The sequence below is a fragment of the Phalangium opilio genome, unplaced genomic scaffold (genome assembly GCF_054372755.1).
Source record: "Phalangium opilio isolate 3A_F unplaced genomic scaffold, DU_Popi_V2 ptg000043l_1, whole genome shotgun sequence".
Taxonomy (NCBI): domain Eukaryota; kingdom Metazoa; phylum Arthropoda; class Arachnida; order Opiliones; family Phalangiidae; genus Phalangium; species Phalangium opilio.
This window is the reverse complement of record NW_028324167.1, coordinates 3,004,030-3,014,789: the sequence shown is the minus strand read 5'-3', so window position 1 is coordinate 3,014,789 and position 10,760 is coordinate 3,004,030. Positions and strand designations below refer to the sequence as shown.

At 35.1% G+C, this 10,760-nt stretch overlaps 1 long non-coding RNA gene across 1 annotated transcript; it reads left to right on the top strand.

The window, feature by feature from the left end:
- The first annotated feature begins 7,902 nt into the window (after window positions 1-7,902).
- On the top strand, window positions 7,903-8,919 carry LOC149677369 (uncharacterized). The gene is made up of 3 exons (XR_016366419.1): window positions 7,903-8,500; window positions 8,593-8,731; window positions 8,825-8,919. It is a non-coding gene; the product is annotated as an uncharacterized LOC149677369 (long non-coding RNA).
- Window positions 8,920-10,760: the final 1,841 nt, after the last annotated feature.

The window sequence follows — 10,760 nt, the reverse complement described above, 5'->3', positions numbered from 1 at the left end:
ATACGGTAAACAGCTGAAGCGTAGACTTCATTTCCTGATCTTTTCCCCATTGACTGATTTCCATGTGTCCAAGATTTATCCTTATTGGATATAAAATGTCGTCTGCTTTACTGTATTATTCGCTACGACGACCAAGGCTTAGTGCGAAGAATCCCGGGCCGTCGAGTTTTAAGGAGGTGTGCCTTTTCCATGCCGTTGCACACCTCTCTTTTCATCGGCGGTATATTTTACACACTCCGTCGACGACCAATTCTTAGTGCGATGAATCCCGGGCCGTCGAGGTGTGCCTTTTCTTAGCCGTTGCACACCTCTCTTCTCATAGGCGGTCTATTTTGCACACCTCGTCGAAGTATTTTGCACACCTCGTCGACGACCAAGGCTTAGTGCGAAGAATCCCGGCCCGTCGAGTTTTAAGGAGGTGTGCCTTTTCCATGCCGTTGCACACCTCTCTTTTCATCGGTGGTATATTTTACACACCTCGTCGACGACCAAGGCTTAGTACGAAGAATCCCGGGCCGTCGAGTTTTAAGGAGGTGTGCCTTTTCCATGCCGTTGCACACCTCTCTTTTCATCGGCGGTAAATTTTACACACCTCGTCGACGACCAAGGCTTAGTACGAAGAATCCCGGGCCGTCGAGTTTTAAGGAGGTGTGCCTTTTCCATGCCGTTGCACACCTCTCTTCTCATCGGTGGTATATTTTACACACCTCGTCGACGACCAAGGCTTAGTACGAAGAATCCCGGGCCGTCGAGTTTTAAGGAGGTGTGCCTTTTCCATGCCGTTGCACACCTCTCTTTTCATCGGCGGTAAATTTTACACACCTCGTCGACGACCAAGGCTTAGTACGAAGAATCCCGGGCCGTCGAGTTTTAAGGAGGTGTGCCTTTTCCATGCCGTTGCACACCTCTCTTTTCATCGGCGGTAAATTTTACACACCCCGTCGAGGACCAAAGGTAAGTACGATGGTATTTGGAAAGACGAAATTTGTTGGCGAATTATAGCACTTAAAAACACATTACGTTAAAGGTTTTCATGCAGTCAATTGTAGGAAAACAAACACCAAAAGTAAAAATAAAATATACTAAACATACTGTTGTTGTTGAAATGGCGTTGTATTTCATCTTCTAAGCTTTGCAACTTTAGTCTCTCGTCATTTGTTATGTAGTTTGGAAACAGTGGCGTAATTATAATTCCACTTTTTCCTTGCTTTTTGATGGTGTATTCAAGGTCAAGGAACATGGACATAATTTTACTTTTTACTTGTTCATAATTTATTTCACCACCACCAAGTGTTATCTGAAATATTACGGTCCTTGTTTCAAAATCTTTTAATATTTCTTAGCACTTTCAAAAGTGAAAATTATTATTAAGTAGAGCAAGAAAGAAATATTCTACAACTTCCCAATTAATTCGAAATCGCAAATAAAAAAATTGACTATGGTCAAGAAGAGATTTATATAAGAAGACCTAAGTCGCGAAATGTTACGCTTCTACTCTTACGCCGGTGTTAGTGGACAAGCCCCACCCCTTACATGCCCGTCATTGCTCTGTGCTTTCCTATTGGATCCCGTGGGGATAGGTCATACAGACGCAAATGACGTATTCCGACTAGAGAGAAATAACCTCTTGAAAAGTAAACAGAAAATGGAGGCTGCCCGCGGTTCTGAAACGGTACGACGGCTGTTTTTAATTGCCATGAACAAATTAGTTAAAGGAAGATAGATTTTGAATGTTTCTCTACGTGAAAATCGTTCTTTTGATAATTATTTCTAAATCGAATCAAGTGTACTATACTTATGATTTCGTGAGTTTCAAAAACCAAACCAAGGCTTAACGAATGATAGATGGTTGAAAAAATAGAGTAAGATAAAATATTAAGTCCCGCCTCCGTTTCCACCCACCCTCCACCCTTTAAGGAGGGATTGTCGACTTTAACGCGCTCATCGCACTTTATTTTAGGCCTTCTTATATAAATTTCTTCTTGCTATGGTATAATAATTTTATGACTTACCAATTTGAAAAGGTCATTAGTTCCAATCCATAATACTAAAGTTTCATTTTCAACGTTTGAAAGGAAATATATTGTCGACTGAATAGTTGCATCTGATTTGCACGTTTTTGTGCTATGATAAAATCTGTTTTCTATATTAAATATTAATAATTTATATGATACCAAAAAAAATTATTAAAAACAATTACTTGCTTGCAGCGGTTGTTTCATATATTCTACCATGACGTAGAGCATTTGAAGGTCTCCAACAAATGAGTAACCGTAAAAGTAACTTTCAAGGCCTAGTAAGATATTTAAATTGTATGAGTATGACTAACAGCAGCGACAAAACATTTAAGAAAGTTTGAAATGATAAATTTGGCTTTCTATAATCTAAATCCTGTTGGTCGCCTGATGGCAAGGATTATGTTTATTCAGTGCGTGACACAAAAGAAAGCCACATAAATGAGGGAAGCGACAAACGCTGAAAATTTTTGCTTTTTAAATACTTACAGTGAGTTTGAATTTCGGGACCATGTCTGCGACCTACGTAATAAAAATAGAAAACAATTTGCTTTCTAGATGACATAACATAAGCTTTTAACAGTAACATGAGGGACTTAAAAAACAATCTAAAAACAACTTGGTTTCTCGGCCACTAAAGAAGCGCTTAATAATAACATGAGGGATGAACTTTTGAATAAAAACAAAATAAAATAATATAATATTTACCGCCATGACCTTCAGAAACAAGTCTCCGATCTACAAGCCAAAAAATTAAGTGAAATATTTTCAATTAAATGACACGTTCATAAAATAAGCATTAATAAATTAACGTAGGTCTATATTGGCCACCTTAAAATATAACTTTCAAAATGATAAGTGTGCACAGACACCGACAAACACTAAGTGTAATAGGGACTTCGCAGTACTACCTCATGCTGCCCAAATAAATGGGCGTTAAAATACGAAAAACGGCTTACAATATAAAAAAGAAAGGGGAGTCGGCCTAGGGTTATGCATAACACCGAATTCCGACGGGAGGGGTGGGGCGGGTTCAAAGTTGGGCCTGCCAATAAATAGAAGGTTTTCACCATTCCTTCATGCTGGCAATTTAAGAACTTCATGCTAATTTTCGTTAAAACAGTAGTAGTAGTTTAAGTAGTTTTAAGTAAAAAATGGCATATCTATCCAAATTATTATGGTTTAGAAATCAAGGGTAGTGTTTTCATCCTGTGTAGAATTCAACTTCAAAATATTACAGGAAAGATGACAAAATTTTCTATGTGTTTTCCCTACGTCAGTTAAAAGAGTGGTGTTTACGTTAGCGCAGTTAATTCAACATTCTCATTTGAAGACAGGGATAAACGGTTTCATTATTTGTTAATCTCACTAAAATGCTACTAATTGTGAAGGTGTGTGGTATAATTCCTGAAGGGCCAGATTATTCGTTAAAACAATTTTGATCCTTTTGAATCAGTCATACTGTGATGTTACGTTATCATTTTATAAACTATTTGTTACCAACAGTGGATTGTTTAATTCATAAGTAACAGTTGTGCTGGTTAATCCAGGAAGACAGTGTCGTTATATAAATTAATTAGTCAAATAATTGTCATGTTTACATCACAGATACACTCAATGTAACCACATTAGAATTAAATGGAGGGTTATGTTGTTTGCTATTTCCACAGTCCACATTTCCTATTTCACTTTCAAATTAATTTAAAATATCATTAAAATATATCCAAAGCGCATACATTAAAATTTTAGGGTAATTGCAATTAAAGTTAATATTTTATTGAAACTTGTATTATAAACTAAATCCACACTAGATAAACAAGATAAGCCGTTAAATTAAACTCGATCAAGTATAATTAATGTGAAAGATTTGTGTTTTGGGTAAATTCATGGATATCTTATAATTAAACTAACAAATTAAAATTAAAACTACACTTATCTTTCACCCAGGCTCTACTTCCTGCTTATTTCTTACGATTAATTATATTGTCATTTATATAAGTCAGTGTGGTTATGTTTAAAAAAACAGTCTCGTTTGCATTTTGATGATAGAATATAGTGGCTGGTATCATTTTATTCAGAAAAATGAGCCGAATAAGAATTTCGATGGTACTAGTTCGTGGGAGGTGACGGTTGGGCGCTAGCCCACCTAATGGTGTTTAATTTTTATTATTTTTTTATATATTTATAATTAATTAAATTTTTATTATTTTAAGTATTAAATGGGTTAATTGGGGTCTGAATTATCTTAATAAACGCTCTAAACTTGATATGTGTTATAATTCGCAGCCAGGGGGCAACATAGCTAATCCCACCCATCCTCAGTGAACTTCGTTATTACTTCGAAGAGATATGTCATGTGAGGTATCAAACGTAAGGTAACTTTGCAGAAATGACGCCACACTCGATTTATAACGATTCAACATCATATTTTATGACCATAATAGTGTTCAGGGAACCTGAGAGTTACCAACCCCTCGCTTTTATTCCGTTTTTCAACTAGTTACCCTATAACAATAAAATTTATAGTTTTAAACAACTAGTTCAAGGTTCAAAGTTAACTGTCCTATACTAAATTTTTATGATTTCGCGCCGAGCCTTAGAAATGACTAAAACTGAAAATTTCGGTACGCAGTATTGTAAATGTAAGTAGTTTTATCAACAAGTAAAATATGGCAAGCACGTTAAATCTGGTTTCCAAGTCCGTTGCACCACCACAGGTACAAAAAGATGTTTGCGCTTTGTCAGTTGTTGGATCTGAACAATACGAAAAGTTTGTCAAGGAAAGAATTGTAGATGGTAAAGTGAATCTGTGGGATTCTTTAAAGAACGTTAATCTTCAGCTTTGCAGAACAATGGCAAAGAAAGTCAAAGTAAAAACTAAAGTTGGTATAGTAGAGCTGAAAGAGGATCGTAACCTTTTCACGCGCCTTATTCTGTTATGCCGATCAAGACCAGATATGAATTTGCAGGACGTCATTGGTAAATTCGAACTTAAAGTCGTTCCTAGAGCTCTCTTTAGCGCAGATGGATCTCTAAACCACGGCGGTGACAAAGCAAAATTAGTGCATCATCTCGTTGCGCTAACGAAGCCCATTGAAAATACAGTCGGAGCTACGAATTCTCAGAGTTCTAGGCGAGAGACAGAGATCAGTTTCGATTTTGCCATAGTGAACGACATGGCAGAAGTACATTGTATGAACATAAAAACCCTGAAGACATGCTCTGAGCTGTCTGATCATTTTTGTGATCATATATTTTCCAAATATGGACATTTTGATGAATTTCACGTGGTGTTTGATACTTATATCTTAAAAACGCTACACGTCAAAACAGACAAAAAGGATCCTTGGTAGTTAGATACAAGATCGAGAACACCACGCAGATACGTTCTGTACCATTAAAGAAATTGCTTTCCCATATCAAAACGAATGATGAATTGACCGTTTATCTAGCAAGATCCCTCATTAATGAGGGTAAACGAAGAGGAAAAATCATAGTTGTGGCATTCAGAAATGAAGCTATCGCTACTCATATTGAAACTACCGGCTGGAATAGTTCACAAGAAGAGGCTGACACGAAGATAATTCTCCACGCTGTGACTTGCGCCCATAGAGGAGCAAATAAACTTTCCATTTCTTCACCGGACATTGATGTACTGGTTTTAGTTATTAGGCGATACCCGCGGCTTCCCATCTCTTCAACATTTATCAGAACTGGAACGAAGATATTGCGCATTGACATTAAAGCAATTTATGAAGCTCTTGGACCTTTGAAAGCTTCCGCGTTGGCTGGTTTATACGCAATCTCTGGCTCAGATGTTACTGGTTGGTTTGCGGGTAAAGCAAAAACCACTTTTTGGAATAAGTTCATGGTCGCTGAAATTGATACCTTGGAAGCTTTGGCATCTCTTGGACATGGACAAAATATCTCGGAAGAAGTAGTTCTTGGAGTAGAAAAGTTTATATGCTCTGTTTACTCCAGGTCAAACCATACAAAACCCACTCTCGCAGAACTTCGATGGTGGTTTTTCTCTAAGAAGAGTGCCCAAGGTGAAACGCTTCCGCCAACTCTTGGAGCTCTAATGCCAGCAATTCGTCGAGCCCACTTTCAATGCATGGAATGGGAAAGAGATCAGCTGCAACACCCGAATTTCCCTCCCGCCACGGAATATGGGTGGTATGTGGAAGACGGAGCTTATGTGCCGGTTCTTTGCGATTTGCCATGTGCACCTGAAGAAGTCCCGGAGTTCGTCAAATGCATTTGCGAGCGTGGACATTGTAAGCCTCCTTGCAAATGTGCCTCCCAAATACCGCGTATGCGTTGCACGGAAATGTGTTTATGTGGAGCGGATGATGAAAAATGTGATAATGCATTTGTCCAAAATGAGAATGTTAGTGTTTCAAGTGGCACTGAAGACAGTGATTCGGATATATAAAAATAATATTTCATATCATTGCATATATATCAAGTATTATAAAAAATTGAACCATAAAAAATATATCAAGTATTATAAAAAATTGAACCATAAAAATATATGTATATTCTCAAATTAACTATTTTTCTTACTCTCTCCCAAGCGTTATAATTTTATTTAAACCTTTTGTATTACACTTCTGATGTGTAAATTTCATTCTAAAAACGGAGAGTTTTCGTTTGATACTTCACACGACTTGTTTTTTCAAAATATTAAAAAGGTCAATGAGGGTGGGCAGGGTTTGCTTTGCTGTCCCCCTGGCGGCAAAGTATGATACATATCAAACTTTATCTTAACCTAGTTGAAACCCCCTTGTTAAATCTGAGTACTGAAGATCTAAAGGTTTCTATTGTTTGTCTCAAGGTGCTTTAAATGTAGTAATAAGGTAGGGTAAAGAATTCATCATTGAAACGTTGATTAGATTAAACTGTTTTTAATAATTGAACATCAAAATAAATGCGAGTTCTGAGGTATAGCCAATACATAGTTATAGCTATTAGATGCTTCGCGTTGCGCGACTATTCGAGAACTGAATTTCTTTTTCAAAAAGGTGTACAAAATATGTTCAACACAATACAAAACAAGATGGCCCCGGCCAGATTATACTTTTGCGCGCCCTCTATTGGGTAGAACTGGTATGATTCCGGCAAATATTTTTGGCGGTATTCTCTTTTTCCTTATCAAATATCCTTTCGATTATGAACAAAATCAATTTAGTATGACTTTGGTTTAATATAAACATCACTGATCATTTTGACCATAAAATAAATTCTTTAACAAAAACAATTACAGTTTTTTTTATATTATACAAACTTTTTTTGAATTAGTATTCACAATAAAATCTTTCTAGTGCGGATTGATAAACTTAGTGATAGTTTCGACAAAGCACTTTCAACGGTTATTTTCAGTTACAATTTTTTATAAATAAACATGATAATTTGTAGATTAAATTTTAAGCATTAGTATTCGCAACAAAATCGTTCTATTAACTTCTGATTACTCAAATAACCCTTAATAATAAATTGGACCAGGCAGTTTGTAAGGTTCTTTTCACATACAATTTTTGACAAACCAAAGTTATTATTTGAAGTTTAAATTTGCCTGTAAGCGTTCTTAATAATTTATTTAGTTATCTGTTGATTTTAACTTATAATAAGAGTAATCAATTACTTACCATGACTAATCTTAATAGTTTCTTAAATAAATAAAATACCTTGACGTTGCAAAGCCACCTAAGTAATGTTCTAAATGCTATTAATAAATTTAAATCTAATTCCGCACGCGAAAAAGGGCGGAAAGGCACCCAGCCAGCCTGCCAGCAAGGGTCAGGCCAATACTTTTGCAACTCGAAGCGCAAAAGCAAAAATACAAATAATATCATATGAAGTTCAAGTATCATTTTTTTCCACTTGTTGATAAATAATATCAATGCCAAAATTGTAAATTCAGTATTCAATCCACAATATATTTAGATCTAATGGTCCAAATGTAATGAAACTTTAATGAGAGATGTGCTACAATGTATTATATCTAAAAATGGTTGAAAACTTTCAAATTAATTAGCTTTGTCAAAATGATAAATTAAGTACTTTCAGGCCCTTTCCAAGATTAAACATATCGCTTACACATGGCACTAAAAATCCTGTAATTAAACCAAATTACAGGCCATAAAGCTTACAACACACCTAAATGGGAAAGTTCAGAAGAGCCCTTGTGTTTCTACCAAGTAAACGTTATTATGTAAACGCAACGCAATTTTAGTTCAAAACTGTATTTATTGGAAATATTACATATTTTGAAAAACAATGAAGAGTAGAAAAATCATGATTAAGAAACTAACTGTAAGGGAGGGGGTGAAGTATCACAATATCAGTTACTGTTGGTAAAAAAACAGGATTTACTTGAGATATAGTTTTAAATTATACTTGGTTGTCAAGGAGGTCCAAGAAGAAAAAAGCTTCCTCGCAGCGGTACTCTGCTTTTTCGATGACATTCTGAAGCTTCTTGCGAGGTAGACCTTACATTTTAATGCAATAATTTTTTATCAGTATCATTTGGTAACGAACGCAGAACGTTCTCATTATATGTTATTCAACTGATCAGGTTTCGCAAGACCTGCCCCTCTGCACGTTTACAAAACTAAGAATATTGGTTCAAGAGGTCTTGGTTTTATAATCTATTACTCTCTAAAAGGCCTGTTTTGGACAAGGATGGGGATGGGTTTTTTTCTTGGAAAATGGTTGTAAGTACTGAATTGTGGATTAAATACTGAATTTACAATTTTCGCATTAGAAATTCATTTTTATTAAAATATTTATCCCATTTAATATAATAGAATAGATTGTAACACACCTCAAGGTAAAATTTCAGGACATTTGGATCAGTAGATCCGAAGATATCATCAGTTTGGCCTTGGAAAATAATTTTTACACAAAAAAGCTTTAATCTTTCTTTGTATAATAAAACACATTGAAACACACGTCTCACTAAATTTAAGGTCATTTGGATCAATAGGACAAAGGAAGGATCTGGCAAAAACCTACCTCCTCCCATAAAACTTAATGTTAATTTTCTGTTCCTTCGAATTTTCTTCAAAAGTCGCGCTTATACATGTAAATCGAATTCTTTGAACTGGGGGAGTAGTTATAAGGAAAAATGGGGGTGGAATGCTCTGAGAGTCGGAATGAAGGCTAGTTATCTAAGTCAGATCTAGGCTCTTTTTAGCGCCATCATGTCGGACTAATTTTAATACATATGCCAAATTAATTTTAAACTGTTTTGCTCTTACATAAAATTTACAATTAAAAAACTAAATTTAATAGATAGTTAACAATGAATAATTATTTCTTCCAAATTGTTGCTAAAATAGTAGTGTACGCAGATGACGCTACAATAGGGAAACGCCGGTAGGTGTAGCATGGACAAAGCAATACTGCATTGGTTCGTCCATGGGTGTAGGCATAGAAAAGCGTCTGAAAACTGCAAGGAAGTGAGTTCGAAGATAGTTTGTGCAAATTTTGAAATTTGGTTCATAACTGTTGCGTTTACGAATGGGATGATGATATTGATATTGTTTCTTGATGTCTAGATAATTGTTTTCCTTCTGGTGAGAGAAACAAGTACATTTATTTCTGAACTCATTTCTTAATGTGAAGTTGTAGTATAAGGTTTTTAATTATCATGTTAACAATGCTTATTTTGATTGCGTTTATAAAAATAATATTGAACTTTTATTCTTAAAGTTGGTGATCATAAGTGATGATTAGTAATTGATTACTCTTATTAGTTAAAATTAAGAGTTTATTAAATAAATTATTATTAACGTTTATAGGTAAATTTAAACTTGAAACGATATTTTGTCTTTGGAAAATATGTAACTGAAAAGAACCCAATTAAGAGTTAATTAAATTATCATTATCGTTTTTAGGCAAATTTAAACTTGAAATGATAATTTTTCATTGTCAAAATTTGTTACTGAAAAGTGAAAAGAACCTTAGAAAGTGCTTGTGCTTCGTAAAATTTATTATTAGGATTATTTGAGTAATCAAACGTTAATAGAAAGATTTTATTGCGAATGCCAATACTTAAAATTAAACATCAAATTATCATTTTTGTTTGTCCAAAATTGTAACGCGCTTAAAGAGAAAAAATAAGTTTTTAGACTTTAGCTTATCTAATCCCAAAACCTAAATTCCCAAATTAAATGTACAGGTATAGTTAACCTCAAAAATGTGTCTGTCTAGAAGCACTTGCAAGTTAATTTAATTAACTTACAATATAAATATATATTTATTTAATTAGAACACTTACAGAGATGGTAATATCATAAATTTGCTTAGTTACAGAGGTTTCCCTGATACACTCTCCAGAGACTACGGTATTAATTTCTTTTGGTTTACAAATCAAATATCTCTTACTTTAAAAATGTGTTTAGTTTTTATTATATTTTAGACTTTCCGACGAGTACAATTCCTAAAATAATTTTGTAAACCTTCTAATGCTAAAAACGCGACGTATTTTATAATTGTAGCGCTACCCGTTTAAAAACTGCCTATCTACCATTCGCGAATTTCCCGCCAAGAGATTTCAATTTTCGGCATGTATAGTTGTATAGGCGCGCTACCATGGAAACGCGAAACGGGCCGCCTCGAAAAATTTCCCTCCTCCCTGCCCCAACTAAGCAAGACGTGAGAGGAACGCGCCGGCCGCCGACGTGAGAGAGATGCTAGGTTTAAGCAACATAACTCGAGCTTGTTGATAAGAGTAGACGG